Source organism: Cibotium barometz, chromosome 13 (assembly GCF_041138505.1).
Source record: "Cibotium barometz isolate CiBa-2024 chromosome 13, ASM4113850v1, whole genome shotgun sequence".
In the NCBI taxonomy this organism is placed as follows: Eukaryota; Viridiplantae; Streptophyta; class Polypodiopsida; order Cyatheales; family Cibotiaceae; genus Cibotium; species Cibotium barometz.
This window is the reverse complement of record NC_141058.1, coordinates 378,971-405,000: the sequence shown is the minus strand read 5'-3', so window position 1 is coordinate 405,000 and position 26,030 is coordinate 378,971. Positions and strand designations below refer to the sequence as shown.

The following is a 26,030-nucleotide window of genomic DNA, read 5'->3' as shown; positions in this document are numbered from 1 at the left end:
GCAACACAAGCTTGACGATAACAACGAAAACAGTGGAGTGGTGGGCTTTCGATGGAGTAGTGATCTCCTAGATCTAAGGGAAAGCTGGACCATCCAAACTCTAAAAGAATGGTGGTCCTCCACCCACCTAGATCAAAGGGTAAATATGGAAAACCAACATCGATGATGAGGCTAGCTCCAAATCCTCCTATGTAGAAGGAAAGACCAACAACTAGCCCTTCCTCATAATCGTAATGTGGGTTCGGCACTGAAGACATCCACACGATGACTCGGAACTCGTGGTCATAATGTCAAAAATATCCTAGCATAAAAGAACCATCGTGCAGCCAAGACTAGAAGGTGCTATAGAAGCATCTGAATGTCGATGCAAATAATCAAAAACCAGATACTGCAAAGGGTAAATGATGCACCCAAAAGTAAATGTTGCAACTCGACAATCACAGGAACCAAATGCACATAGCTCGTAGTCAGCATCATGTAAAGTCAAATAAGAATGAATGCCGGCACAACTCAAAACATCCAAGGCACGGCCCTCTATATCCATGTATGTATATGCATGACCTCAACTATGCATCATATCCTCATGTGCAAATCCCTCTGTGTGCATGATCCTCCAAGATAAGAGTATGATCAATAGGATCATCATAAACGTCATCATCACTGAGGACTGACAACATATCCACACATGAGAGATAAATGGAATCATCATCCATAAAATCTTTAACCCTGAAATCTTCAATGTCACTAAAGTAATCCTCATAGGTAGGATCTATCTCCAACAATAATGGATCTAAGAAAATATCTAAGTCAAATATGAAACTCTCTAGATCCATATGAATAATCATGCGTCTTCTATGAGATCTCACCTATGTAAAATCAACACTACCCTCATGCACTATCCTTGATTGCTCAAACACATAGATTATACCCAAGTGAACACTGCCAGGTACAGTATGAAAGCTAGGAGTAGTGGTATCATGAACATCTCCACATGCAAAAGTCCTAGAAGAATAGCTTTTTTCTATCTAACATAAGGAACTCAGGCCTATGCCCATAAGTATCCCGAGAACCCACATGAAGTATCACTAAACTCATGTGCTATACTAAATATATCACTAGTCGAATACACACTATCCTCTAACATGCTCCCATAATCAACTAATGTATCCTCATGATCCATAGAAGGAAGATAGGCGTAAAAGTATCAATGCTAGATGTGCCTATTGGCATGGAGTAGGCATGGGTGTAGGTCACCATCCTAAGGTAATAGCCAAGAAGGCCATTAAAGTTTGGGATAAGCTCCAAAAAGACAAGATCTCTATATCAAATGATAAGGCGATAAAAGGTGATAAGGGTATAATAGCTTACACCAAGGTCACTTATATAGAGCCTGACCATTTCACATTGGCTAATCAACATGCACATGCCCCTAATCAAGGGATCCAAAGGTCCATGTGCCTAGGTCCATACCCATACCCATACATGTGCATGTGCATATATAATTTCTTCATTACATGCATGATGGCCCGTACTTCAGCTATGCCCTCTTCTTGTACTTTGGCTACTAGAAGGGCAACAAGCCTTAGCAATACCCCGACCAAGAGGAAGGGAAACTAAGGGGAAAAGCATACAGCAAAAGGAATGCACCTAAGAGGAGAACATTGGAAAGAAGATTGCAGTAGCAAAAAAAGCATCTTGCTTTTCGCTTGCAACTCACCCTTGCTTTTCTTCAGCAAAGATGAAGATATATCTCTATCCATTCCCCTTTCTTTTCTCCCTTGTATAGTCAAAATTTGGATGTTTGGAGAGGTCTTTGGCAACGTGAACTAAGCTCACCAAACATGTCGTAGTCACAAGCTGCTACAGTAAATCAGCTTCCATGTTTATTACCCATGTCTATGCAAATATATGCATATGTCTTGCTCCTCCTCACTCAAATGAACTTTGGTTGGGAATCACTCCACGCTACACAAAAGACCTAAACACATTCACGTGGCCTCTCTAATTTCTACAAGTGTCATGAAAAATCTTTGAAATTAGTGGAATGCCCATGAAACCCAAGCATTGAGAAATGGGACCTTGTCCTTCGTGATACCTATCAATGAGGTTTCAAACTCAAGTTTCAAATTCAAGGATAACTAATGTTATTCCTTTAAATGGGTAAATACCTAAGATTTGGGAAAGTTCATGAATCCCACCTATTTTATGGTATAACCATGCACCACTGACCATGCTCAAACAAACATGATAACCTGGATACAATCCTCCAAATGAAGTGCCCTTGCTCCTATTCTACACATACCTTAAGTGAACCCTCTCCTTTATCCCAAGTTTCCCCAATGGACAAAACATTTCATGAGGGGGGCCCTCCATGAGTGGTAGCCAATCCTACTTATTCCTAAAGGATGAAGAAGCACCCTGGAATTATTTATGGACCTCAACCCTATGTATTCCTCAAGGATCGCAAGCACAAATGATTTTGGGCTTAACCCATTTCAAATGTATTGCTCTCCCCCAAGAACAAATAGATGTACCACTTTTAACATATAATCTAACAATGGTACCCTTAGCCTTGCTCCCTTGGGCATGTGGTATACCTGTTAGCCTTTGGCCTAGTGCGTTGGGCACATTATCCCTAGGACTACAAGTTCCTCCACACATTTCTCATCATTCTATCAAGTACTTTCAACTATCACATCTCATCTCTCTCACTCTTTGAGCTTGATACGACTGTGTGTGTTGTGTGTCTTTGTGTGCGTGTAGAGCATCCACTCCCCCATCCAACATTGGTATTATCAGAGCTTGGTATCAGAACCAATAGCTCCATGCCATTATTCTTTGAAGCAGTGAAGCAAGTGGTACAGTGGTATCATTGATTTATGATGCGCACATCCTGGATTTAGGGTTTCTACCTTCTTCTGTACATTGGTGGTGTCATTCATTTTTGTTGTCGTGCATCCTAGGTATTTTCTAGCATGTCCCATAGATTTAGGGATTCTTCCTCCTCCTGTAAATTAGTGTCATTCATTTATGCCGCCGCACATTTGGGGCATACCCTACACACTACACACAGCTTAAGTAAGAAGCTTTCGGCGTTGAAATTTCGTGTCTGTCGATTTCTGTTGGTTTTGTTGTTGCTGCTACTGTTTGAGTACCGGATTTCAACTTTTGGCATAGGACTCCTGAGTCTATTGGTTTTTCCTAGTCAACAATTTAACTGTGTCCACATCGGATTTGCTAGGTTAGCCATTTAGCCTTTGGCTTTCAGCTTTATGCATTGGACTTCTGTGTTTATCAGCTTTTCCCGGTCAGCCATTCAGCATTTGGCTTTTTGCATTCAGTATTCGACTTCACAGCATTCAAGCATTCAGCATTCGGCTTCAGGTTTCAGCATTCAGCAGGTCAACTTTTCAGCCCCTTCAGCTTTTCGCATTCAGCACTCGGCTTTTAGTGTTCAGCTTTCCGCATTTAGCAGTTGGCTTTTAGTGTGCGGCCTTCCCCATTCAACATTCGGCACTCTATGTTTGGCATTCCACATTTGGCATTGGATTTCAGATTTTTGCATTTGGCATTCAGCATTCAGCCTTTGGCCTTTGGTGTGGGTTGTAGATTCAGCATCAGCCGTTTTCACCTCTGCAGATTTTGATCTGCACATTCAACGTCGTTAGTTGCTTTTGCCTGTTGATTTTGACTTGCTAATCCCACGTCAGTAGATCCACGTCAGATTCTGACCTACAGATTCCACGTGAGCATATTCTAACCTACTCATTCCACATCAGCAGATTGTGACTTATTGATTCCACATCAGCTTCTTCCAACCTACTGATTCCACATCATCGGATTTCGACTTGCCAATTCTGCACTACGTCCATCGATTCCACCTACAGATTTTGACATGCAGATTGCTGGTTTGGTGAGTTTGCACATGCATTGAGAAGACATTTGAGATACTCTGAGTCACGTGCAGCCTGTGTCAAATATACTTTAGTTTGTGCATTAATCTATTGTGTACAATGTCTTGCAACACCAGTGAGAAGAGATGCCACTATTATCGAAAAATTGGTCATGTAATTGAGGAATGCCAGAAGTGGGAAGAGAGTGAGAACAAGAAAGAGCATCAAAGTCTTGCTGCAACTACAATGGCATGCTTTCACTTCACAGGTTGCTTTCTCATGATGATGCTGTGGGCTGCTTTCACTTCACAGGTTGTGCGTGATACTGAGCTATGGCATGCTCGATTTGATCACCTTAATTTTTCTTCTCTTATGTGTTTACACCATCAATCTATGGTTCATGAATTGCTATCTATGCATCTCCCACACAAGCATGTATGCGAGGGATGCATATTGGGAAAGATGCATCAGTAGTCCTTTCCGAAAGATGGCACTATGCGAGCTACTCGGCCATTGCAGCTTGTATATAATGATTTATGTGGTCCTATGAGGGCAACATCTTTTGCAGATCATCTATACTTTATGGCTTTCATTGATGATTACACCCGTTTCTATTCGGTGTATGGTCTGAAAGCCAAATCAGATGCATTTTTGGCTTTCCATAAATTTCTCCCCATGGCTGAAAATGCTTGGAGCCATAAGCTCCTGACATTACGTACCGATTGAGGGGGGGAATACTTGTCACATGAGTTTACAATTTTTATGCAGTCATGTGGTATTTCTCATCAGTTTACTACACCTTGTATACCACAACTGAATGGTGTGGCTGAACGCCGTAATCATACATTCATGGAAATGGCAAGGTGTATGCTTAAAAACAAGGATTTGCCATCTAGATTTTGGCTTGAAGTAGTCATGTGTGCTAACTATGTGTTGAACCATTGTTCGATTAAAGCATTGAAATCTATGACAACTTATGAGACCTGGCATGAAAGAATCCTTGTAGTCACTCATATGTGTGTTTTTGGATGTCTAGCTTACGTGCGTGTACCAGCACAACACAGACATAAACTTGAAGCAAAGGCATTGAAATATATTTTTGTGGGATATAGCAGTGAAATCAAGGGATACTTGCTGTATGTTCCTTCTACCAGGAAGATTATTGTCTCTAGAGATGTCATCTTTGATGAATATGCATCCCAACCTATGCTTTCATGTCGGCTCTAGCCATCAATTGATGCCCCATATGTCTTTGATACGTTGCTCTGCCATTGTTTAGTATTGGTATTGAATTCGTTGAGCCTCCTTTGGCTCCAAATCAGCCTTTTGCTATTGTTGCCAATCAACATATTCAGTAGCCCAACCCTGTTACTGCAAATTAGCCACACTTTGGTCAGGATTGTCAGTGGTTAATCCGACGAGCAAGACAATTTTATTGGTCAGAAGTAATTCTGTCAATGCCTAAGTCCAATGGGTTCAGAACTCACGAGTCGTTAGCCAAAATAGAAAATGCGCACAGAACTATAAAGCTCACTCACTCAGACACTACACAATGAAATAATGCTCAAGGGCTCTGTATTATTGTCCAACTTGTACAATGTTTTGTGCTCCAAACTAACTTTGTCTCTATTGTTCTCTTCTATCTCTCTATATACCTATCTCCTTAACTGCTAACTGCCACCTTCTTTGCTACCTTGGAAGAACCTTCTTTGCTATCTTGGAAGGACCTTCTTCTTGTCCCATCCAACCATTGCCCTACTATTATAATACTCATTCTGTTAACAAACTATTACAATAAAGTACATACGATTACAATGGGCGCGTGTGTGCGCTACCATATGTGCATGACTGTTATTATACCGACCTTTTACTATCAGCATGTGTCCTTCAACCAGTTCTTCAGGTCCCACCAATGAGATCCTATCAGACGCTCAACACCTAGCATGCCCGGTGGCTCTCTGCTAGCTGCCTACTAGGAGGTTGATCAGAAGGTTTGATGAATGGGTGGAGGTGGATGATGGGGGGTTGATTGGGATGACCTTTTATTCTATCACGTGCCAGTACATGTTTTCTTCTTGTGGATCACATCCTAAACCCCCCTATTATCTTGGGGTTGAATCATATCAAAAAAACTTTCTGCATCAACATGTGCTGCTTGGTAATTTAAAGAATGAAAGAACACTTTCGTAGATATTTGTATCTGTGGGCTGGAGTCCAGCTGGCTGCAGGGCCTCTCTGTCTTCTTCATCACAAATATCGGGTTCTTCTTTGTCTTGCCCTATAGTAGCAGCTGTGTACCATCATTTAGGATCCGCTCAGCTGAAGATCTAAGGGCCTGCGACGATGTGGGTCTCTCCTGTGGTTTGTATTTGTGGAGGAATTCATCTATCTTGTATGGGTTGACAGGCAGGTCCCAATTTTTATCTTCATACTGTTGTTTGAATTTGGCAAGAAAGTAGGTAGCATATTCCAGATTTTGTGCTCTAGCCTTTAGTTGTTTTGTCGCTTGTGCCTGCTGTCGTTGTTGATGTGTCTCCCGAAGATTGACTAACTCTACTAACGGAGGATGTTCACTTGATTGTTTATTTAGCAGCTAGCGGAGTTGCTGATCTCAACTGTTTCTTGGTTGTTAGCAGCTCCTCGTGCAGCTCCTCGTGCAGCTTCTTATGTTGCTTTGTTCTTGCGTGAGCTACGTTCGGACCATTTTTAGCTCTAGCGCCACCTTGGTAGCTTTTTTCATCTTGGTGTCCTTTATCTGGATTTCTATGTGCAAATCTACCAATTGTTTCTTTATTGCCTCTATCAGCTCTTCTAGTTGTTCCTGTGGTTTTCTAGCTTCTTCCTTGACAGCTTTCAACTTATGTTGTATTTTTAGCAGTTGAGAGGTCAGCTTGGAGTTTTCTTCTTTTAGACTACGTAGCTGTTGTAACTTTTTGGCAGTGATGGTCTCTTGTTTCTCTGTGCTGCTGTGTCAGTCTTCCATCTAAACCTTGTTTTGGGGGAGGCTTTCTTCTCCGCCAACCAGCTCTTCTAGCTGTATGTGCTTTGCCTTTTGCCTATCCAGCTTGGCATATGCTTGAGCAAGTGCCTTATCCATTTTCTTGAATTTCTCTTCCATTTCTATCATGGTAGTTTGTCTGGCTATATTTTCATCATGTTACACGGACATCTACTTCTCCAAGATGATGATTTGTTCTTTTAACTTTTCTAGTGTCATCTGGTCGATAGTATGCATACTGCTAACTGTGACTTTCTTTGTGATATCTGGCTGATGTATTAGTTCTTTGCCCTTGGCCACCCTTGGCCAACACCAACGTTTTTTTCTATTGTTCGTGTTCTAGCTATTTTTTTGAGTGTTTCGATCTATTTTTGTTGGTCCACAAGAAGTTTGCTGACTTGTGGAGCTTTCGCCTGTAGCACCTTTGGATGACACTATCTCTTGTTCTTTTTTCCTCTCTAACTGCTCTGCTAGTTTGTGTATTCTACTCTAGAGCTCTTTCACCTGGCTGATCTGATTGTGTGTTCCCTCTGTGGAGGTAATAGTGGTTGCTTTGTAGGTTGAGGTTCCTTGTAGCTCTGCAAAGGATGACCCTCCGGTTCCTCCTCCATCTCCATCTTTGTCCTGTGGTTGGATTGGTGGTAGTAGGAGGTTCCTCTTTCCACTGCTCCATTAGTTCCACATGCATCTGCACTATGGGGAGCTCTTCTTTAGCCTCCATGGCTTCCTGCGCTTCCAAGTTCCACTTGATCAAGTCTTTCTTCATTCTCCAAATTGTGTCCATGACACAATTTGCAATATTCTCTAGTGCTGTGTGAGAATGTTTTGAGAGGTTGGGTCAGTTGACTACCTCATCCTGCTTAGCCTATTTCTTATTGTGGCTGGTGCTTTTTGGATTTTCCCCTATGGTGCTTCTTCTGCTCAGGGACAGTCCACTCTTCATCACCAGTTGCTTGTCTATGCCCTCAAGTTGTTGTTTTTGCTGCTCCTTGGTTTCTTGGGCCTCCTTTTGCTTTTTTTGGTTTGCGATAGGTCATGTGCTGAGACCATTCAAACTTCCTTTGGAGGGAGTCTGCTTTGGAGGTTTCTTCCTGTGTTGTCTTTTTAGCTTCTATTGAGGTTGTCAGCTCTGTTCTTGGTTGTAAATTTGACTGCAAGGTGTTTTTGCTATGCCTCTTTAGCCTAGTTGTAGATTCAACTGCAAGGCATTATTGTTCTACCTCTCTAGCCAACTTTTGCGTGTCGCTTTCCTCCACTTGTCTCTTCCTGGTGGCTTCTTCTTCTTTCTTCTGCTTTTGAGACTCCTTCTCTAGTCTCTTCCTCCTTGCTGTTGCTTCTTCCAACCTTTGCCTCTTAGACTCCTCCTCTAGTCTCTTTCTCACTCCTTCTTCACGCTCTCTTGGTTTGCAGCAGCGGAGCTTATCCTTCTCTAGCTCACTGAGTTGTGCCAAGGCTTTTAAGTGTCCTGCCATCTTTGTGTGACTTCCTGACAGCCGCAGCTTTTAAGCTTGCTGCTGCATGTTTTTAGCCACCACTACTGCCCAAGGCTTTTAAGTGTCTTGCCATCTTTGTGTGACTTCTTGACAGCCGCCGCAGCTTTTAAGCTTGCTGCTGCATGTTTTTAGCCACCACTATTGCCCAATTCACCTTCTGGCCATGTTTTGCCGCCACCACTGCCAATAGTCTATGGTTGGTTCTACTTATGTTGGTCTTTTTAGCAAGTAGACAGATCATGTCTAGGTAAAATCTAAATTATTTTTTCTTGTCTCGATCACAGCATGTGACGATAGAGTATTCCTTACCGACTTTTGAGAGTTCCTCCTCAATATCCACATCATAGGGGTTGGCATTGGGGATGCCTTTCGGGGGAATATTGAATGCCTTGGCGATGTTTTCTAGCGTGACCGGCACAACGTTATGCCCTTCCATTATCTTGACTTTGTTGTTCTTTGACTACTCTACTAGCATCACTTTGGCTTCAATATTTTCTTGCAGGCTCGTCCAGTTCTTTGTTGCAAAGCTGAACAGTCCGACCTTTTGCAGGTAGCAACTCTTGTGAAACATAGGGTCCAGTATGGTGTTGCAGGAATCAAACTGCACTGGCTTATTGCTACTAGTCATGGCAGGTTCTCATTGTAGAGTTTTGCAATAAGAGGGAAAGATGGGTGATATCGAGAGAGTTTGAGATGACGAGACAACGGGAAAGAGCGAGAGAGAAATTTACAAATGATTCAGGGAGATGGAGGGTAGAGGAGTTTGGCCATGGTAGGGTTCCTTGATTGGGGCTATGTTTTTGAGGTATTTGCACCTACCCATGATGATTTCCACAAAAGTGAGGTAGCCGCCCAAGAATGTCATGATTTCCACTTGTGTGTGTCGTATTTTGCGTGATGTATTTTACTGCTCTTTGCTCCACGTTCCCATTCCTTTGCTTTTCATCATGCATTTTGTCTCCATTCAATGTCGCTCATCACAAAGTGTTGTGCATGTGTCTTCATCTGGTTGCACTATATAGATGGGGATCGATATCATCATGCATTAGTCCACTGTGTGTGTCTCTGTGTCCTTTTGTGTGACTGGTTGGTTGCTGCCCTTTGTCATTCCTTTCTATGTAGGGTCAGAGTATGAATCCGTTCACATGCTTGGGTAGTGTTTTAGCACTTAGTGTTTTCAACTTGAACGTGCCTGAGCTTAATTTAGCGTATTTTGAGCTTACCTAGGTGTTGCCCGATCTTTGAGTTGAATGGAAATACCTTGTCATCCTCCTGGAAAATCTTATGCTTGATGTTTATGTCCACCCACTTCTTTCTTCTTTTCTGAGTGATATCTGCTACTCACGCTCTATGTAGCCTTCTTTCCTCCATTTCCATGACGTGCTGCATCCGCTGGTTGATTGATTCCTTGGGGTTGAGCCTTTTGGTTTGGACTATTCTGAGACTTGGGACCACATACTCCATTGGAACTCCTGCTTCTAAGCCATAGACCAAAGTAAATGGGGTGAATCTAATTCTTACCTTGTATGCTGTGTGGAATGCCCACAGTGCGGAGTGCAGTATCGCATCCCAGTTTGTTCTATTTTGATTGATTGTCTTTATGAGGATCTGCTTCAGCATAGACTCTACTTGACCGTTTGCCTGCAGATAGTAAACATTTGATTTTTTATGTAGGATCATGTGTTGTTGAGTCAATTTTTTAATCACCTCATTGATGAAGTGTCCTCCTCAATCACTTACCAACTCCACTGGGCATCCAAACCTCATCATGATGTTCTCATACATGAACTTGGCTACTGCTGCAAATGAATTATCTTTGAGGGCCTTTGCTTCCACCCATTTAGTGCAGTAGTCAGTTGCCACACGAGGATGTATTTGTTACTAGTCCTTATTACCAAGGGTTTGAATGGTCCCACAAAATCCATTCTCCACTTCTGAAAGGGTTCAAGTGGTAGGACTGGCTAATGAGGCATCCAATCAGTAGGCTGACGGCTGTCCGATCCGCTAACACACATAACATTGCCTGGTATGGTCCCATGCATCTTTAAGTATGGTGGTCCACCATAAGCCTACTTGAAAGACTTTTCTTCTTGTTCTTTCTCCAGAGTAATATCCGCTTTGATACTCTTAATGTGCTTCCGTGAGGATGACTTTTTGTTCATGGTCTGGAACACATCTATGGAGCACCTGATCAATCCCTTTTTTGTATAGGGCTCCTGCAATCTCAAGGTAATAATTGCTTTGGAGAGCCAATTTCTTCCACTGATCCCTGCTCATGTCAGAGGGCAATGTGCCTTCAGTAAGATGAACTGCAGCATGTCAAAGTACCAATTTCTTTGCATGGGTCTAGACTGAATAATAAACAGGCTTGCATCTGAAAACTAATCAGCCACCCTTTTAGGCTACTGTCGTGTGTCTATTTTACTAAGGAAATCTGCTACTGCATTTTGGTTGTTGGGGGTGTGCATGATGGTGAACTAAAATTCTTGTAGTAGAAGCATCCACAGCTTGCTAGCTTCTTAGTTAGATTTGGCTTATTCATGAGATACAATAGGGCTTGATGATCTACATAGAACACAAAGTGATTTCCCAATAGATAATGACATAATTTATTGACTGAGTAAATCAATCCCAGGACTTCCCTCTTAGTGGTGTTGTAATTTTTCTTGGCATTTGATAGCATTCAGCTAGCATAGTAAATGGGTCTGTACCACCCTTCCTCTGTTCTACTGCATCAACACACTTCTAATTGTTGTATCTGATGCATCCATGAATACATGGAGCGTTTTGTCCAATTCTCACGGTTGGATGATCGGTGCACTAGCAAGAATTATTTTTAGATTTTGGAAGGCATCTTGCACTCTTTAGAGGAATTATGCCCCATTCTTTGTGAGGTTGTACAGTGGCTATGCCACATCAGTGAGGTACTTGAGGAATCAGTTGTTCCATTTGATTTGGCCCAAGAATTTGTTGAGCTCCTTTAGGTTTTGTGGTGGATTTATCTTGCTTATCAACTTGACCTTGTCTGGATCGGACAACAATCCCGTCTTTAGACACTATGTGTCCAAGGAGTGTTCCACCCCTCACCCCGTGAACGCGTACTTCAATGGGTTCGGCTTTAACTTCGTTTGCCTACACCTTTCTAGGCATAGGTGTAGCTAGTGGGAGATGCTCCACACCTCTCTCTAGGCATACCCTTTGGTGACTAAATGAGCCTTATAGAGCGATCAATGGATCTGTCAGGCTTGCATTTCAATTTATACACCCACTTTGTGCCAACAACACGCTTGCCTAAACAAGTCATATAACTCCCATCAATGTAGTATTTTTTTCAATGGAGGCCAACTCTGAACACATGGCTGTAACCCAATTATCATCCTCCAATGCATCAAAATGAGAAAGTGGTTCCTCATTACATGTTATAGCAGTAAGGACTATATCAACAAAATGAGACGCATTTCTAGAGGCAATGCATGTCCGACCTAGCATAAGTATAGGCAACTTGCTGTCACGCAAGGTGGCACGAAGCCAGTGGAAATCTCTATGAGTCACAAATGGCTGCATCCTATTTAATTAATGCATCACCTAGGGCATCCTTGTTAAGCATCCGATAGGAGATGATTGCTAGGACCTGAAGAAATGGCCAGAGGACACATGCCGATAGTAAAAGGCTAGCACACTAACAATCATGCATAGATGGCAGCACACACGTGCGCCCATTGTAATCCTATGTACTTTATTGTAATAGTTTGTTATAACAAAATGAGTCTTGGGATAGTAGAGAAACGACTGGATGGGACAAGAAGAAGGTCCTTACAAGGTAGCAAAGAAGGAGACAGTTAGCAATTAGGAGATAGGTATATATAGAAATAGAAGAGAACAATAGAGACAGAGTTAGTCTCGAGCACATAGCATTGTACAAGTTTAACAGTAATACATAGCCCTTGTGCATTATTTCATTATGTATTGTCTAGCATTGACAATGATGAGACTTTTGCACCTACTTCATGTATGACCACTATCCGTACTATTGTTGCGTTGGCTGTGCATAAAGGTTGGAGTTGGATGTCAAAATTGCATTTCTGAATGGTGATTTGCAAGAAGAGGTTTATGTATCACAGCCTTCTAGCTTTGTTCAGAAAGATGCAGAGTATAAGGTATGCAGATTGCGTAAAGCGAGTATAAGGTATGCAGATTGCGTAAAGCGAGTATAAGGTATGCAGATTGCGTGAAGAACTTTATGGCCTTAAACATGCCCCTCATGCTTGGTATCAAAAGATCCATCCATACTTGATCTCTCATGTTTTTCAGAATAGTCCTATTGAGAGTACCCTCTATGTTTGCAAATAGGGGATGATTTGATAATCTTGAACCTTTATGTGGAAGATTTTCTTGTGATTGGCCCTGATGAGGGGCAAATTTCAGCTTTCATCATTGAATTATAGCATGCCTTTGATGTTACAGACTTGGGGATTTTTGGGTATTCAATTTATACCAGTTAAGGGAGGCATCATGATATCTTAGAGAAGATACATTGAGCAGCTCTTAGAACGGTTCCAAATGACAGATTGCAGACCTATTTCTTCTCTTGTGGAACTAGGCTTACGACTATCACTTGAGGACTCGTCCGAGCCTTTTGATGTTGCCACTTATCAGCAGGCTATCAGATGCCTTATATATCTATGCACTACCCATATTGATATTCAGTATTTATGCATTGCTTTGGTACTCTGCAATGGAGCAGTGAAGTGTGTCTTTCATTACCTTCAAGGAACTCAAGACTTTGCATTGTTTTATAGCAATGTGTCTTCTTTATGCTTGACTGCCTACATTGATAGTGATTGGGCAAGAGGTTATGACACTAGGGTGTCAAATCAGTTGTTGGTAATTGTTTCCTTCTTGGAAGTTCATGTATTTGATAGCTCAGCACAAGAAGCAGCCCAGTAGTGGCCACTTCTAGTTGTGAGATTGAGTAAAGGGTAGCATTCACATCTACTCTGGAGTGTGTATGGCTTTGTCGTCTATTGGCATACCTTGGTATTAGACAGTCATTTATACCACCATTTTCACTGACAGTCAGAGTGCATTAGCAGTCACGTGGAATCCGATTAATCATGCATGGACAAACCCATTGAGGTGCATTATCATTATATTAGCGAGAGGCTCCATGTACGAGAGATAGTCTTAACTTGCATGCCTAGACAGGCCAATGTCACGTAGATGGTTTATCAAGTCTCTTTCTAAAGAAAAGTTTGAAGCTTTTTGCAAAGCTTTAAACTTATTACCTCTACCAAGGTAGTTTGCTACACCTTGTACATGTTCACACCATTCACTTCAGGGATGTTTGTACACTTTCATACCATTCACTTCAGGGAGATTTGTTAGCCTTTGGTCTTCGAGAAGTCTTGGTGTGAACAATCTTACACACAGGCACTTTTTACCCTGTGCTGTGGGTAGGGGTTTTTTCCGTATGTGAACGCACTCTAGTGTGTTGGGAACGTTAGCCCTACAACTATAAGTACTTTGTACTCCACACATTTATCGTCATTCTATTAAGTACTTCTAGCTATCACATCTTGTCTCTCTCACTCTCTAAGCTTGATATGACTATTTGTGTGTGTGTGTGTGTGTGTGTGTCTCTGTGTGCGTGTACAATGCATCTACTCCCCCATCTAACAATAAAATCCCTTTATTAAATCTTGGAAAACAACACTAGAGTTTGTTGAGAGGTAGTAACTCTGCGGTTATGCAATGCTACATTTGTATGGGTGATGGGTGAGTTATAGAACACCTCAATTAAGAGGGGGTGTTGAGAGATGTAATCGCGGTGTATGTGTGTGTGGAATGCACATCGAAGGTGCATGATTTGTGTGGTGTGAGTTGTGGCCACTCATGTGGAGTGTGGTGTGCCATAAGTAAAGTTGAGTTATCTACAAAAAAGAAGCCTCACACATTGTATCTTATGATATTGCAATAGAGCTATTGTTGAGTGTGCAACTCTCTCTCTCTACTCTCTAGCTATGGAATTTCTTGTTTGGTATAATCCACCTTAGTTAAGTACGCTTAATCACTATTCACCATGATCAATCCCATCAACATGGTATTAGAGCTAGGATGGGCTCTTGATTATGGTGCATATCATGTATAGTTCTCTTGTTTATGAAGTTATTTGATTATGCAACATTTTTTATTTTATTATGAAAAAATCTAGCACACTCATTATCATTAGTATTGCATTTGGAGAGAGATTATGTTGGTGATTGGAGAGTCTTGAAGCTGTCCATGGAAGCTAAAAATGGAGATTTCAGTGATATGAAGACTATGAAGTCTTCATCAATATCAAAGAAATTTCCCAAGAGAGTTGCAAATGGGAGTTTTGCAACCTGGAGAGCCTGCTCATCATCAAAGAAGCTAAAATAAGGATTTTTAACAAGTATGAAGGCTATGGAGTCAGCGGTGTCAACAACGAAGTTGCCAAGAAGATTACCAAACAAAGAAGACATTTTGTGATTATTTTGCCTCATAATTTTAGAATTTGGGCATGGCAAGCTGCTCAATTCTTGTGAAGGGTTGTTGCGTGGGGAATTACAATTCCCATGGCTTTTGCATTTGGCAAAGAGCAAGTTTGAAGGTGCAAGCTTGTCAACTTGGTGGCAAGCTATGTGATGGGCTACTTGTAGCTTGTATTGGATCCTATTGAGAGGAGCGAGCTCAAATTTTTTTCCATGGAAGATGGGCATAATTTGGTGGATGCATTTGGGCTGTGTATTAGGTCGCCAAATAAAAGCTTGATTAAAGGTTTTCTCAGAGAAAGCAAGGGAGACGATCACCTCGTGATGCGAGGGCCCAAGGGCCAAGGCAGTCAAGGCAAGCCGTGTGCCGTTTGGCATGCAAATGACAACCAAAAATGCATTTAAATCAGCGTGCTGCAATGCTTTAAAATTGGATTTTTCACCCATTGTATAAGAGGGTAGCCATACCCAAGCACATTGAAAGCTCCAAATGAGATTTGTAATCACCCAGTTGCATGAGGGTTCTCCTATCCGAGCCGTGAAGAGCTCAAAAGCAAATGTGTATGCATGTGTATCTTGCAACTATTTGGTTTGAGACAAGTTGTGCAAGCAAACGGCTTGCCACATGGATTCCCTGCCCAAGAGGTAGTAGTTGAGGTTGTGCAATGCAACATTTGTATGGGTGATGGGTGAGTTGTCGAACACTTCGATTAAGAGGGGGTGTTGAGAGATGTAATCACAGTGTATGTGTGTGTGGAATGCACATCAAAGGTGCATGATCGGAGCATGTTTGGGTACGATGGTATGGGGAAGAGCGGGATTTTCCATGGCCTCTTAAGCACCTCAAGACTTGAAAAATCCATGCTGGGCGCTAATTACAAACCCAAACATACTCCAATGGGGAGAAAACTTTGCAAGAATGTGGGAGTGGGTCCCCCCCACATGCTTGCAAAGTTTGGTCCCCCCATCATCGAAGCATGTTTGGGTACGATGGTATGGGGAAGAGTGGGATTTTCCATGGCCTCTTAAGTACCAAGAGACTTGAAAAATAAGCACTGGGTACTAATTGCCTCTTAAGTTTGGTCCCCATCGAAGCATGTTTGGGTACGATGGTATGGGAAAGAGTGGGATTTTCCATGGCCTCTTAAGTACCAAGAGACTTGAAAAATAAGCACTGTGGGCACTAATTGCTAACCTAAACATGCTCTGATGGTGACCAAACTTTGTAAGCATGTGGGGGTGGGTCCCTCCCATATTCTTGCAAAGTTTGGTCCCCATCGGTGTTGGTTTGGGTATGATGGTATGGGGAAGAGTGGGACTTTCTATGGCCTCTTAAGCACCAAGAGACTTGAAAACTCCGCACTGGTGGGGGCTAATTACTAACCCAAACATGCTTCGATGGAGACCAACCTTTGCAAACAAGTGAGGGTAGGTCCTTCCCTCACCTGCATGCTTGCAAAGTTTAGTCCCCATTGGAGCATGTTTGGGTACGATGGTATGGGGAAGATCGGGATTTTCCATGGCCTCTTAAGCACCAAGAGACTTGAAAAATCCACACTGGGTGCTAATTACTCACCCAAACATACTCCGATGGGGACCAATCTTTGCAAGCAAGCAAGGGTGGGTGCTCCCCACATGCTTGAAAGCAAGCAAGCAAGGGTGGGTGCTCCCCACATGCTTGAAAAGTTTGGTCCCCATCGAAGCATGTTTGGGTACAATGGTATGGGGAAGAGCGGGATTTTCCATGGCCTCTTAAGCACCAAGAGACTTGAAAAATCCGCACTGGACGCTAATTGCTAACCCAAACATACTTCGATGGTGACCAAACTTTGCAAGCATGTGAGGGTGGGTCTCCCTCACATGCTTGCAAAGTGAGCATGTTTGGGGGTACGATGATATGGGGAAGAGCGGGATTTTCCATAAGCACCAAGAGACTTGAAAAATCCACACTGGGCACTAATTGCTAACCCAAACATGCTCCAATGGTGAACAAACTTTGTAGGCATGTGGGGGTGGAGCATGTTTGGGTATGATGGTACGGGGAAGAGCGGGATTTTTCATGGCCTCTTAAGCACCAAGAGACTTGAAAAATCCGCCCTCGACGACGCTAATTACTAACCCAAACATACTCCAATGGGGACCAAAATTTGCAAGCATATGGGGGTGGGTCCCCCCTATATGCTTGCAGAGTTTGGTCCCCCATCGGAGCATGTTTGGGTACGATGGTATGGGGAAGACCCGGATTTTCCATGGCCTCGTAAGCACCAAGAGACTTGAAAATCCGCCCTAGGCGCTAATTACTAACCCAGCATGCTCCGATGGTGGAGACCAAACTTTGCAAGAATATGGGGGTGGGTCCCCCCCACATGCTTGCAAAGTTTGGTCCCCAACCATCGGAGCATGTTTGGGTATGATGGCATGGGAAAGAGCAGGATTTTCCATGGCCTCTTAAGCACCAAGAGACTTGAAAAATCCACACTGGGCGCGCTAATTGGTAACCCAAGCATACTCCAATGGGGTGACCAAACTTTGCAAGCATGTGGGGTTGGGTCCCCCCCACATGCTTGCAAAGTTTGGTCCATCGGAGCATGTTTGGATACGATTCTATGGGGAAGAGCGAATTTTTCCATGCCCTCTTAAGCACCAAGAGACTTGAAAAATCTGCACTGGGCACTAATTGCTAACCCAAACATGCTCCGATAACTTTCAAAGTAAGCTAGTGTTGGTGTACTCGGGAGCTCACGAATCCCATAAACTGCTATAGTCCTCTCCCTCTCTCTACATCGTGCTACTGTAAGACGTCTCTGTCTGTAAACCCAAAATATGTAATTTGCAATGGTACGTACCTACCACTCTATGCGTGTAAGCTCCTCTGCTGTAAGGACATGCTGGCACCATCACCCGAGGTGCCACTAGGACCAGCACCACCCACACGCTTGTATGCTATGATCTGGCTCTTGTGAAGGACTCTCTGATATGCATCAAACTTGTGTGCACTCCACTCAATCTCTAGAGGCACCTCAGGCTCCTGATCTCTGTCATCGACGGCATCGAGTCCTAAGTCAGTAGTAGCTGAGGTAAAATCAAGAGCCTGCTAGTCCTAGCATCTACTCGAGTGAAGCATGGGTGAAGATTGTCAATGCCCAAAACTCTGTATGTCGCTAGGTCGACGCGTGCTCGGTAAGAGGGACATGTCGAGAAGCGTACTAGCTCCTCGGTGATGCAAGACAAATGGAAAAAATATTCACATCCTAGAGCATATCCACCAGTACTGTCAATGTCCTCGGACATAGAACGCAGCAGGCATCACGGAGGAATAGTGGTGCATCCTAAGGGAGAGGTCGTCGAAAACCTCTGTATTGTAACAGGCCGTGGATATAGAGGCAAGTAAGGCACTTTCATGTTTGAGGATCTACGGAACTCCCAAACATGCAGCATCACCTGCTCTACCCTATGCTGTGCAATCTACTCCATAATCATGTGCTGCTCCGCCTCAGCTTTAGAACTCTCTACCTCAGTCTAAGCCTACTCAAAAAGTAAAGCATACAAATAATTGATTAATCTCTCTCATTAGGTATTACTTAAACAAATTATAACTTTGGACCTTAATTATAACTCTTTTATATATAAGAGAAACCTACCTACTGGATGTCAGACTCTCCTGCATGACGTGCCTCTTAGTAGCTGCCTCTGCCATCCGCAATGTAGCTCTAAGGTGGTCAATCTCCACTCTCGCCTCTATCAACTCCTGAGTGAATCTCTTAGTGTGGTAGGTGTGGGACCCTACGTGACACAATCAACCATGCCGCTCATTTTAAAAATATAGAAAATTACATATTAACATGTAAACAAATGACTATGAAAAAACTTAAGTAATAAATGTGTAAATACCTCAACATTTGTTGTCGGTATTGATCATGAGAACAAGCGCACCACGTGCTGGATTCTCTTTGTGGTACTCCGTACATCGATGCCAACCTGGTGCCAAGAGCCTTGACCGTCGACATAGGCACACGCCGAATCTGTAGCAGCTACCCGAAGGGCTGGTGGAGGCTACCTACCTTGGTCCTGGAGATAGTCTCGGCGGCCAGTACCACCACCAAGCTGATGGCTAGTGTAATCCACCTCCTCCCCTAAGACAAACTCCACGTATAATTGCTTTGCGAAGTATATGGGAATCTGGCGGTTGTTCGGCATCCTCCCATATGCGGCAACATATCGACTATAGATATGTGCCGCCATATGAGGATGCGAACACCGCGAAATAATAAGGGGCTTGCCGCGCTCATCCCACGGCTATTTAGGAAAAGATCCAAGTAGGCTCCATCCCTAATCGGCGGACCAAGATCATAGACTTGACGATATGTCAGGCCATGTGACACAGGAGCAGTACGATGGTGGGCTATCCACTCATCTACAAAAACAATATCGTGAAGGCTACGAAGGGACGATAGCATTGCCTCCAAGTCTGACACGATATGTAATGTAGATGGTGTGTCTCTACTAGCAGTCCTACGGATAGCCACTAACTCGCGGTCTATCTCCACGATGAGGTCCACAATAGACGAGCGGCCCTCCTCGTGGCCCTCCTCGCACGACTCCATTCTAAAACCTAAGCCTAACACAAACGGGCAGGTCAATGTGAAAGGTCCAATGCTTAGTGCTAAGTAGCACTAATGAAGATATATAACAATGCTAATGAGCCCACTAATGCTAATCCAAATCAAGAGAGCAAGGAGAGTGAAAATGACATGTGACAATAAGGCGAAAAAAAACTTCTGGTTTTATAACCTCGATCGAGGTTCGGTGGCATGCATTTTAGGGTTTGCAAGATGTGCGCTTCCGCCGATGTACACACGATTTTAGGGTTAGTGAGACAAACGGCCAAGATACGCATTTGATTTTAGGGTTGGTGAAGGATCGACGGCTATGATTTGAATTAAGTATCTCGTTCGAGGTACATGGATGGCTTAGAGTTTGGGTCATTATCACGATCAAGGTATGTTTGAATGATCGAGATTCACTTCATACCTCAATCGAGATATTTAAACGGGCTAGGATTGCATCTTCAAATGTGCGCGAATGGGCAGGTCGAATTGTGTAGATGTATCTCGTTCGAGGTTTTTGAACGGCTTAGATTTCATCTTGTTATCTCGAACGAGATATGTGGACGGATGAGATTACATATCTATACCTTAAACAACGAGCTATTTCAATGGTCGAGATTATATTTCAATATCTCGTTCGAGAAATGTGGACAGTGGAGATGGCTTGATTGAATATGCTAAATGTACATCTGAGTGGGATGTCGAGGGGAATCCACCATGGCATTGACATGGATCCGAGTGGCATGCATATCTCGATCGAGATAGTGTGGTGGCGGTGACTTGTACTGGTGACATGGATGGTGACTTGAAACCCGGACCTGCTGGCATGGCATTAGTTGGTATCTCATTCAAGATATGTCGCTTTAGGTTTAGGAGGTACGTGTCGTGTTTTAATTGATGGCGATATCACGATTGAGGTACTCCACCCGAGTTGCGTGTTGATGTCCCAATTTCAGAGAGAGTGAACGAAAGTGAGTACCCTCATCTTGCAACCACCCATAATTGTCTTATGGCAAATTTGTCTCGATTTATTTACAAGGCATAAACTTGCTTGTATTATGTTTTTTGTGGGCTTATATGTATGAAATAGTAATCATTGGTTGATCTTTGATTCTCTTTGTTTTGATGGATTAGGATAAGTTTACAAAGAAGTACGAAGAAGAGATGTGCAAAGTAAATCGAGATGCCTTAAACACATGAGGAGTTTGAGGAGGCACATGGGCCAGAAATAAAGAAAGCGGAGGAAATAGTAAAAATAAAAGCATATAAGGTTGTTGCTTTGCAGATCCTATCCATGGTGAATGATTTTTTTCAAGTGCTATTCTCCATAAAACAAGTTACCAAAGATAAACTCGAGTACCTATGTGCAAGCAAGATTGGACCTAAGAAGTATATATAGTTCATTTACCCTTAACCCAAGTGAAGTCCTTTGTTTTGCAATTAACATGTTTATTGTATTATAATACTATGGTCACTATTTTGCATGTAACAACACTTGTTTAATAAATTAAATAGGAGAAACAGGTGTTGAATCTCCTTCTTTTGGATTCAGGCACACAAAAAGCTCATGGTATGAAGGTTGACAATAAAGCATTCCACAAGTATATCTCTAAGGAGAAATATTGGAGTCAAATGATTGATATTGTAATGGACATGATTGTTAGTATGATCCTTGATATTAGAGAGGATCAAGTGCAGTTTCTCATGATGTCCTTCTCTATTTTCAAAGCTATCAAATAGCTACATTTCAAGGATGAATTCTTCAACATTGAGGATGACATGAGACACCATGTTCTTGTAGACAAACAACCATATATGAATATATATGTCCCTCGTTTTGTTCATAGGTGACTTGTTTAGATGACTCTTTAATAAGTTCAATAATATGTATATCTTATGTATGATTAGGTAAAACTAAAGCTGAATTATATGTGGGTTATGCACCTACTCCAAGGTCAATATATTGTAAATATTTTGATGGAGTGTCATGATTGGTGGGTTATTAGGGATGGCTCCTCTACCATGTCTTTGCCAAGTCTTGTGGCTCAAATTGACATAAAAGGGGAGTTGAACATGTGTCCTTGGTGGATTGATTATCCATCAAGAAAGAGATACCCTTCAAAAGCTGACTTACTTAAAGGTAAAAACCATCTCTTGCCTATGGTGTCCACTTTACTATACATTCTTGATGAGATAGATGCTTTGCATGGTTGAGGTGGAAAAAGCAAAGTATGAAGGCTCTCAAGATCAAGGATTAGCTTCCATCCAAAAGGAGTTAAGATTCAAGAAAAAAACATGATGCCTTGACCAATAATAAGAACCTCTTTGATTTAGTACCTTATGACACAGATGAGCGTGGGGATGATGTGGAAGTCGTACATGACTATGAAAATGAGACTAGTGAAATGTAAGGCAAGTATCTTGAACCTTGGTCTAAAATGAAGTTGAATACTTGGTAAGGATATGTGTATTAATCCCTAACAATGTTCTTAGGTGATGGAGGAGGTTCTTTGTCAAGATTTATGTATCATCGCATCATAAAAGAAGACATACTAAAGGTTGTGAATGCCATTGAAAAAGTAGATGGCCATAGGTTAGTAGCTCTATGTGAACATCATCATGAAATGTATAAACCACTCTATTCTACATTACATGTACATGTGATTCTATATTCACAGGGTGCTTCGTAAAGTGTCAAACTTTTTGATTTTAAATAGCCCCCAAGAATTGTCATTTGCAAAGTGCAAGTAGTGATGAAGTGGCTATGTCGATGTAGGCGGACTTTCCGACATCCCTTCTAGTTGCACGGTGTGGAATGGGCCAAAGGCTTTTCAAATGGGATATATTTAGTAAAGCACTAGTAATTGCTACTTTTAACTTTGTAATCAAATTTGTAAAAAATGAGGGATGGATGATCACATCTTTACTAGAACATCTTCTTGTGATTCTCACAAGGCGGCCCACTACTCATGGATTTACTTTCTATCATGCATTGATGGTCTACATTCACTTGAGCTACATGTATAGGGATCCAAAAGAGACAGTAAGTCCAATGTTATTAAGAGGGATACTATTTCTTTGAAAGTTTTATATATTTATGAGCTAGAATATGTTTCATGCATAACTTTGGTGGGTTTCCATTCATGAAGGTTGAATGGCTAGTGTTGTAAGATCCCTGTCCCCACCGTGCAACGAATTCTGGGGTGCTAACAGCAAAAGTAGCACTTCTTGCGCGGGGCTAGGTCCCACACTTGGGCCCTCGCCCCCACAGATATCCGGACAAGAGACTAATCCATCGGTTCTTCCAAAATCGAACCCGGAAAAAACTTTCCTTGCCTGGAAAGCACGGGCGAGTCCTCCAGGATAACTTTTCTCTAACATAGTCAAAAGCCTTATCTAACAGAACTGATCCGACCGAACCCGTAAGTCCCATAGTCAGATCAGGGAAAAGATTGCACTTGGATCATAGAGACCAACGCTTTTTTCCTCAGACATATCAGGGAAAAGATTGCACTTGGATCATAGAGACCAACGCTTTTTTCCTCATTGAGAGGCACAGCCGTTGATTCTTTTCCATAGAACAATTTTTGTCTGGGATTTACTTCATCTATCGTACTGTAACAGAATTGAGTCTCAATTTAGGAATCCATCAGTCTAGCCTAACCCCAGTCCCATGGATTCGCCAACCGCCCAACCACTGTAGTGATGGGATCCAATTAGGAATTTGGTTAGGTTTTGTCCCGAGTACCAGGGAAAAGAGTTCCCAGGCCCCCTAGCCGGATATTCATGCAAACTTAAATTAGTCACACCACTTACACACCCAATATGAAATTGCCTTTTATACAGAATCAACTATCTTTAAAAACAATCATTTAATGAAACCATGGTGTCACTTGATCATAATCCTCAAAATCTCTGGTTAAATCCTTATTTCCAATCATTCCTTCATCGGTGTACCTATGGCATCATTGGCAACCAGAACACTCACCACCTGTCCACTCAGGGGCCTTTTCGATAGTTCCTAGCTCATAGTAACCGACAATATATTCACATATCAAAATGGAATCTCCGTTGAAGATCGGCAAGATCAACGACCGGATCCATATAAAAGAGCCATGGACTCATCCGTTGAGGACCAGCAAGGTCAATCAACCAGATCCATGCCCAAATTCAGAAAACAACTCTTACTCCTTATTCAATATCTTCCCCGACGTACTTGTGGGTATCTTCGGCGACCCAGAGCAGCCCGAGCACCGTATGGTCAGCACCCTCTAGGATCCTTCGCAGCAGCAGGTAACCTAGTGCTTCACTCATAGCCCGCTTCCTTGGTCTCTCATCCACAGTACTGAAAGCTCACCATTTAAATCGAACCGAGGTTGGTCAAGACCTCCGCCGACCTTGCTACGCGAGACATCCTCCGTTGACTCTCCGTCAGCTATTGCAACTTTATCAGCTAGGTCTCCACGACCTCATTCACAAGACGGTCAAAATGCTTCCCGAGCATTCTTGACATAAAACAGTCATTTAAAAACAGGTCATAAATACAATTTCTATAACAAACTCTCGTCTTTCCACATTAATCAACATTACTTAATCCTCATTCATTTCATATAAATTCCCATTCTCATAAATTCTTTCCTCAAATATCCTCATCAGATCTCATCCACTTGCATTTACCCATATCCACATCTTATCACATCACATTCATTCCACATCTCATCCATTCAGATCACATCACATTCACTCACATCACATCTCATTCAGATCACATTACATTCACTCATATCACATCTTATTCAGACCACATCACATTCACTCACATCACATCGCATTCAGACCACATCACATTCATTCACAACACATCTCATTTCAGACCACATCACATTCATTCACATCTATCCCAATTCACATCCCATCACATCCCATATCATTCATACACATCCTGATTCACATGACATCACATCCATTCACATCCATTCACATCCCATACCATTCATTCACATCGCGATTCATAGGCTATCACATTCATTTACATCCCTTATCATTCATTCACATCCTGACTCACATGCCATCACATTCATTCACATCCCATATCATTCATTCACATCCCAATTCATAGGCTATCACATTCATTCACATCCCTTATCATTCATTCACATTCCGATTCACAGGCTATCACATTCATTCACATCCCTTATCATTCATTCACATCCTAACTCACATGCCATCACATTCATTCACATCCCTTATCACTCATATCTATACAATTTACATCACATCTCATCGCCTCTATTCTCATTCATATTCATCACATTCACATCCACATCTATCCTTTCACCTACATCTACATCCATCCTTTCACATACATACATCCACATCCATTCTTTCACATACATCCACATCCATCCCATATCATTCATTTACATCCTGATTCACATGACATCTCATCACTTCTATTCACATCACATCTATCCATCCATCCATTCACATTTATCTGATTCACATCACATCTATCCATCCATCCATTCACATTTATCTGATTCACATTACATCTATCCATTGATTCATTATTTTATCAATTTCAGTGGGAATAACACTTTTATAAAAATCCTTTTATACATCTATTTATGCATAAATTGATTTTTAAGGAAAATAACACTTTCGAAATAAAAATAAATCCTTTATGTATCTTTCTATGCATAAAATAAAATTTAATGAGAATAACTCTTTTGAAATAAAAATAAATTTCCTTATGCATCTTTCTATGCATAAAATCAAAATTAATGAAAATAACTCTTTTGAAATAAAAGTAATTTCCTTTATGCATCTTTCTATGCATAAAATAAAAATTAATGAGAATAACTCTTTTTGAAATAAAAATAAATTTCTTTATGCATGTTTCTATGCATAAAATCAAAATTAATGAGAATAACTCTTTTGAAATAAAATTAAATTCCTTTATGCATCTTTCTATGCGTAAAATCAAAATTAATAAGAATAACTCTTTTGAAATAAAAATAAATTCCTTTATGCATCTTTCTAGGTAAAAATTCAAAATTAAATGAAAACAACACTTTTATAATAAAAAGAATTTTCAATAAGCATTTTTCTATGTATAGAAATTAATTCTAATGAAAATAACGCTTTTATAAAATATTTCCAATATGCATCTTTCTATGCATAGAAATTAATTCTAATAAAAATAACGCTTTTACAATAAAAATATTTCCAATATGCATCTTTCTATGCATAGAAATTAATTCTAATGAAAATAACGCTTTTACAATCAAAATATTTCCAATATGCATCTTTCTATGTATAGAAATTAATTCTAATGAAAATAACACTTTTACAATAAAAATATTTCCAATATGCATCTTTCTACGCATAGAAATAAATTCTAATGAAAATAGCGCTTTTACAATAAAAATATTTCCAATATGCATCTTTCTATGCGTAGAATGAAAATAACACTTTTAGAATACACAAACGGAGGGGATTACTCTTTTTGAATAACATAAAGATAA

The 26,030-nt window shown here is 41.5% G+C and overlaps 1 long non-coding RNA gene across 1 annotated transcript; it reads left to right on the top strand.

The window, feature by feature from the left end:
- Window positions 1–3,267: 3,267 nt before the first annotated feature.
- LOC147632247 (uncharacterized) lies at window positions 3,268–4,630 on the top strand. Its single transcript, XR_015267160.1, has 3 exons — window positions 3,268–3,401; window positions 3,783–3,913; window positions 4,031–4,630. It is a non-coding gene; the product is annotated as an uncharacterized LOC147632247 (long non-coding RNA).
- Window positions 4,631–26,030: the final 21,400 nt, after the last annotated feature.